Below are 6850 nucleotides of genomic sequence, written 5' to 3' on the forward strand. Positions count from 1 at the left end.
GGTGGGGGTGGTGTACGGTCTGTAGCCTGGTGGTAGTGTGGTGGTGGTGGGGGTGGTGTACTGTCTGTAGCCTGGTGGTGGTGGGTGGTGTACGGTCTGTAGCCTGGTGGTAGTGTGGTGGTGGGTGGTGTACGGTCTGTAGCCTGGTGGTAGTGTGGTGGTGGGTGGTGTACGGTCTGTAGCCTGGTGGTAGTGTGGTGGGGGTGGTGTACGGTCTGTAGCCTGGTGGTAGTGTGGTGGTGGGTGGTGTACGGTCTGTAGCCTGGTGGTAGTGTGGTGGTGGGTGGTGTACGGTCTGTAGCCTGGTGGTAGTGTGGTGGTGGTGGGTGGTGTACGGTCTGTAGCCTGGTGGTAGTGTGGTGGTGGGTGGTGTACGGTCTGTAGCCTGGTGGTAGTGTGGTGCTGGGTGGTGTACGGTCTGTAGCCTGGTGGTAGTGTGGTGGTGGTGGGTGGTGTACGGTCTGTAGCCTGGTGGTAGTGTGGTGGTGGGGGTGGTGTACGGTCTGTAGCCTGGTGGTAGTGTGGTGGTGGGTGGTGTACGGTCTGTAGCCTGGTGGTAGTGTGGTGGGGGTGGTGTACGGTCTGTAGCCTGGTGGTAGTGTGGTGGTGGGGGTGGTGTACGGTCTGTAGCCTGGTGGTAGTGTGGTGGTGGGGGTGGTGTACGGTCTGTAGCCTGGTGGTAGTGTGGGGGTGGTGTACGGTCTGTAGCCTGGTGGTAGTGTGGTGGTGGGGGTGGTGTACGGTCTGTAGCCTGGTGGTGGTGGGTGGTGTACGGTCTGTAGCCTGGTGGTAGTGTGGTGGGGGTGGTGTACGGTCTGTAGCCTGGTGGTAGTGTGGTGGGGGTGGTGTACGGTCTGTAGCCTGGTGGTAGTGTGGTGGTGGGTGGTGTACGGTCTGTAGCCTGGTGGTGGTGTGGTGGTGGGTGGTGTACGGTCTGTAGCCTGGTGGTAGTGTGGTGGTGGGGGTGGTGTACGGTCTGTAGCCTGGTGGTAGTGTGGTGGGGGTGGTGTACGGTCTGTAGCCTGGTGGTAGTGTGGTGGTGGGGGTGGTGTACGGTCTGTAGCCTGGTGGTAGTGTGGTGGTGGGTGGTGTACGGTCTGTAGCCTGGTGGTAGTGTGGTGGGGGTGGTGTACGGTCTGTAGCCTGGTGGTAGTGTGGTGGGGGTGGTGTACGGTCTGTAGCCTGGTGGTAGTGTGGTGGTGGGGGTGGTGTACGGTCTGTAGCCTGGTGGTAGTGTGGTGGTGGTGGGTGGTGTACGGTCTGTAGCCTGGTGGTAGTGTGGTGGTGGGTGGTGTACGGTCTGTAGCCTGGTGGTAGTGTGGTGGGGGTGGTGTACGGTCTGTAGCCTGGTGGTAGTGTGGTGGTGGGTGGTGTACGGTCTGTAGCCTGGTGGTGGTGGGGGTGGTGTACGGTCTGTAGCCTGGTGGTGGTGGGTGGTGTACGGTCTGTAGCCTGGTGGTAGTGTGGTGGTGGGTGGTGTACGGTCTGTAGCCTGGTGGTAGTGTGGTGGTGGGGGTGGTGTACGGTCTGTAGCCTGGTGGTAGTGTGGTGGTGGGGGTGGTGTACGGTCTGTAGCCTGGTGGTAGTGTGGTGGTGGGGGTGGTGTACGGTCTGTAGCCTGGTGGTAGTGTGGTGCTGGGTGGTGTACGGTCTGTAGCCTGGTGGTAGTGTGGTGGTGGTGGGTGGTGTACGGTCTGTAGCCTGGTGGTAGTGTGGTGCTGGGGGTGGTGTATGGTCTGTAGCCTGGTGGTAGTGTGGTGGTGGGGGTGGTGTACGGTCTGTAGCCTGGTGGTAGTGTGGTGGTGGGTGGTGTACGGTCTGTAGCCTGGTGGTAGTGTGGTGGTGGGTGGTGTACGGTCTGTAGCCTGGTGGTAGTGTGGTGCTGGGGGTGGTGTACGGTCTGTAGCCTGGTGGTAGTGTGGTGGTGGGGGTGGTGTACGGTCTGTAGCCTGGTGGTAGTGTGGTGGTGGGTGGTGTACGGTCTGTAGCCTGGTGGTAGTGTGGTGGTGGGTGGTGTACGGTCTGTAGCCTGGTGGTAGTGTGGTGGGGGTGGTGTACGGTCTGTAGCCTGGTGGTAGTGTGGTGGTGGGTGGTGTACGGTCTGTAGCCTGGTGGTGGTGGGTGGTGTACGGTCTGTAGCCTGGTGGTGGGGGTGGTGTACGGTCTGTAGCCTGGTGGTAGTGTGGTGGTGGGGGTGGTGTACGGTCTGTAGCCTGGTGGTAGTGTGGTGGTGGGGGTGGTGTACGGTCTGTAGCCTGGTGGTAGTGTGGTGGTGGGGGTGGTGTACTGTCTGTAGCCTGGTGGTAGTGTGGTGGTGGTGGTGGTGTACGGTCTGTAGCCTGGTGGTAGTGTGGTGGTGGGGGTGGTGTACGGTCTGTAGCCTGGTGGTAGTGTGGTGCTGGGTGGTGTACGGTCTGTAGCCTGGTGGTAGTGTGGTGGTGGTGGGTGGTGTACGGTCTGTAGCCTGGTGGTAGTGTGGTGGTGGTGGGGGTGGTGTACGGTCTGTAGCCTGGTGGTAGTGTGGTGGTGGGTGGTGTACGGTCTGTAGCCTGGTGGTAGTGTGGTGGTGGGTGGTGTACGGTCTGTAGCCTGGTGGTAGTGTGGTGGTGGGGGTGGTGTACGGTCTGTAGCCTGGTGGTGGTGGGGGTGGTGTACGGTCTGTAGCCTGGTGGTGGTGGGTGGTGTACGGTCTGTAGCCTGGTGGTAGTGTGGTGGTGGGTGGTGTACGGTCTGTAGCCTGGTGGTAGTGTGGTGGTGGGGGTGGTGTACGGTCTGTAGCCTGGTGGTAGTGTGGTGGTGGGGGTGGTGTACGGTCTGTAGCCTGGTGGTAGTGTGGTGGTGGGGGTGGTGTACGGTCTGTAGCCTGGTGGTAGTGTGGTGGTGGGGGTGGTGTACGGTCTGTAGCCTGGTGGTAGTGTGGTGGTGGGGGTGGTGTACGGTCTGTAGCCTGGTGGTAGTGTGGTGGTGGGTGGTGTACGGTCTGTAGCCTGGTGGTAGTGTGGTGCTGGGGGTGGTGTACGGTCTGTAGCCTGGTGGTGGTGGGTGGTGTACGGTCTGTAGCCTGGTGGTAGTGTGGTGGGGGTGGTGTACGGTCTGTAGCCTGGTGGTAGTGTGGTGGTGGGGGTGGTGTACGGTCTGTAGCCTGGTGGTAGTGTGGTGGTGGGTGGTGTACGGTCTGTAGCCTGGTGGTGGTGTGGTGGTGGGGGTGGTGTACGGTCTGTAGCCTGGTGGTAGTGTGGTGGTGGGTGGTGTACGGTCTGTAGCCTGGTGGTAGTGTGGTGGTGGGTGGTGTACGGTCTGTAGCCTGGTGGTAGTGTGGTGGTGGGGGTGGTGTACGGTCTGTAGCCTGGTGGTAGTGTGGTGGTGGGTGGTGTACGGTCTGTAGCCTGGTGGTGGTGGGTGGTGTACGGTCTGTAGCCTGGTGGTGGGGGTGGTGTACGGTCTGTAGCCTGGTGGTAGTGTGGTGGTGGGGGTGGTGTACGGTCTGTAGCCTGGTGGTAGTGTGGTGGTGGGGGTGGTGTACGGTCTGTAGCCTGGTGGTAGTGTGGTGGTGGGGGTGGTGTACGGTCTGTAGCCTGGTGGTAGTGTGGTGCTGGGTGGTGTACGGTCTGTAGCCTGGTGGTAGTGTGGTGGTGGTGGGTGGTGTACGGTCTGTAGCCTGGTGGTAGTGTGGTGGTGGTGGGGGTGGTGTACGGTCTGTAGCCTGGTGGTAGTGTGGTGGTGGGTGGTGTACGGTCTGTAGCCTGGTGGTAGTGTGGTGGTGGGTGGTGTACGGTCTGTAGCCTGGTGGTAGTGTGGTGGTGGGGGTGGTGTACGGTCTGTAGCCTGGTGGTAGTGTGGTGGTGGTGGGTGGTGTACGGTCTGTAGCCTGGTGGTAGTGTGGTGGTGGGGGTGGTGTACGGTCTGTAGCCTGGTGGTAGTGTGGTGGGGGTGGTGTACTGTCTGTAGCCTGGTGGTAGTGTGGTGGTGGGTGGTGTACGGTCTGTAGCCTGGTGGTAGTGTGGTGGTGGGGGTGGTGTACGGTCTGTAGCCTGGTGGTGGTGTGGTGGTGGGGGTGGTGTACGGTCTGTAGCCTGGTGGTAGTGTGGTGGTGGGTGGTGTACGGTCTGTAGCCTGGTGGTAGTGTGGTGGGGGTGGTGTACGGTCTGTAGCCTGGTGGTAGTGTGGTGCTGGGTGGTGTACGGTCTGTAGCCTGGTGGTAGTGTGGTGGTGGTGGGTGGTGTACGGTCTGTAGCCTGGTGGTAGTGTGGTGGTGGTGGGGGTGGTGTACGGTCTGTAGCCTGGTGGTAGTGTGGTGGTGGGTGGTGTACGGTCTGTAGCCTGGTGGTAGTGTGGTGGTGGGTGGTGTACGGTCTGTAGCCTGGTGGTAGTGTGGTGGTGGGTGGTGTACGGTCTGTAGCCTGGTGGTAGTGTGGTGGTGGGTGGTGTACGGTCTGTAGCCTGGTGGTAGTGTGGTGGTGGGGGTGGTGTACGGTCTGTAGCCTGGTGGTAGTGTGGTGGTGGGTGGTGTACTGTCTGTAGCCTGGTGGTAGTGTGGTGGTGGGTGGTGTACGGTCTGTAGCCTGGTGGTAGTGTGGTGGTGGGTGGTGTACGGTCTGTAGCCTGGTGGTAGTGTGGTGGTGGGGGTGGTGTACGGTCTGTAGCCTGGTGGTAGTGTGGTGGTGGTGGGTGGTGTACGGTCTGTAGCCTGGTGGTAGTGTGGTGGTGGGTGGTGTACGGTCTGTAGCCTGGTGGTAGTGTGGTGCTGGGGGTGTACGGTCTGTAGCCTGGTGGTAGTGTGGTGGTGGGGGTGGTGTACGGTCTGTAGCCTGGTGGTAGTGTGGTGGTGGGGGTGGTGTACGGTCTGTAGCCTGGTGGTAGTGTGGTGCTGGGTGGTGTACGGTCTGTAGCCTGGTGGTAGTGTGGTGGTGGGTGGTGTACGGTCTGTAGCCTGGTGGTAGTGTGGTGGTGGGTGGTGTACGGTCTGTAGCCTGGTGGTGGTGTGGTGGTGGGGGTGGTGTACGGTCTGTAGCCTGGTGGTAGTGTGGTGGTGGGGGTGGTGTACGGTCTGTAGCCTGGTGGTAGTGTGGTGGTGGGTGGTGTACGGTCTGTAGCCTGGTGGTGGTGGGTGGTGTACGGTCTGTAGCCTGGTGGTAGTGTGGTGGTGGGGGTGGTGTACGGTCTGTAGCCTGGTGGTAGTGTGGTGGTGGGGGTGGTGTACGGTCTGTAGCCTGGTGGTAGTGTGGTGGTGGGGGTGGTGTACGGTCTGTAGCCTGGTGGTAGTGTGGTGGTGGGTGGTGTACGGTCTGTAGCCTGGTGGTAGTGTGGTGGTGGGTGGTGTACGGTCTGTAGCCTGGTGGTAGTGTGGTGCTGGGGGTGGTGTACGGTCTGTAGCCTGGTGGTGGTGGGTGGTGTACGGTCTGTAGCCTGGTGGTAGTGTGGTGCTGGGGGTGGTGTACGGTCTGTAGCCTGGTGGTAGTGTGGTGGTGGGTGGTGTACGGTCTGTAGCCTGGTGGTAGTGTGGTGGTGGGTGGTGTACGGTCTGTAGCCTGGTGGTAGTGTGGTGGTGGGTGGTGTACGGTCTGTAGCCTGGTGGTAGTGTGGTGGTGGGTGGTGTACGGTCTGTAGCCTGGTGGTAGTGTGGTGGTGGGGGTGGTGTACGGTCTGTAGCCTGGTGGTAGTGTGGTGGTGGGTGGTGTACGGTCTGTAGCCTGGTGGTAGTGTGGTGGTGGGTGGTGTACGGTCTGTAGCCTGGTGGTAGTGTGGTGGTGGGGGTGGTGTACGGTCTGTAGCCTGGTGGTAGTGTGGTGGTGGTGGGTGGTGTACGGTCTGTAGCCTGGTGGTAGTGTGGTGGTGGGTGGTGTACGGTCTGTAGCCTGGTGGTAGTGTGGTGCTGGGGGTGTACGGTCTGTAGCCTGGTGGTAGTGTGGTGGTGGGGGTGGTGTACGGTCTGTAGCCTGGTGGTAGTGTGGTGGTGGGGGTGGTGTACGGTCTGTAGCCTGGTGGTAGTGTGGTGCTGGGTGGTGTACGGTCTGTAGCCTGGTGGTAGTGTGGTGGTGGGTGGTGTACGGTCTGTAGCCTGGTGGTAGTGTGGTGGTGGGTGGTGTACGGTCTGTAGCCTGGTGGTGGTGTGGTGGTGGGGGTGGTGTACGGTCTGTAGCCTGGTGGTAGTGTGGTGGTGGGGGTGGTGTACGGTCTGTAGCCTGGTGGTAGTGTGGTGGTGGGTGGTGTACGGTCTGTAGCCTGGTGGTGGTGGGTGGTGTACGGTCTGTAGCCTGGTGGTAGTGTGGTGGTGGGGGTGGTGTACGGTCTGTAGCCTGGTGGTAGTGTGGTGGTGGGGGTGGTGTACGGTCTGTAGCCTGGTGGTAGTGTGGTGGTGGGGGTGGTGTACGGTCTGTAGCCTGGTGGTAGTGTGGTGGTGGGTGGTGTACGGTCTGTAGCCTGGTGGTAGTGTGGTGGTGGGTGGTGTACGGTCTGTAGCCTGGTGGTAGTGTGGTGGTGGGGGTGGTGTACGGTCTGTAGCCTGGTGGTAGTGTGGTGGTGGGTGGTGTACGGTCTGTAGCCTGGTGGTAGTGTGGTGGTGGTGGGTGGTGTACGGTCTGTATCCTGGTGGTAGTGTGGTGGTGGGGGTGGTGTACGGTCTGTAGCCTGGTGGTAGTGTGGTGGTGGTGGGGGTGGTGTACGGTCTGTAGCCTGGTGGTAGTGTGGTGGTGGGTGGTGTACGGTCTGTAGCCTGGTGGTAGTGTGGTGGTGGGTGGTGTACGGTCTGTAGCCTGGTGGTAGTGTGGTGGTGGGGGTGGTGTACGGTCTGTAGCCTGGTGGTAGTGTGGTGGTGGGGGTGGTGTACGGTCTGTAGCCTGGTGGTAGTGTG

Source organism: Micromesistius poutassou, assembly GCF_964030765.1.
Source record: "Micromesistius poutassou genome assembly, chromosome: 9".
Classification (NCBI taxonomy): Eukaryota; Metazoa; Chordata; class Actinopteri; order Gadiformes; family Gadidae; genus Micromesistius; species Micromesistius poutassou.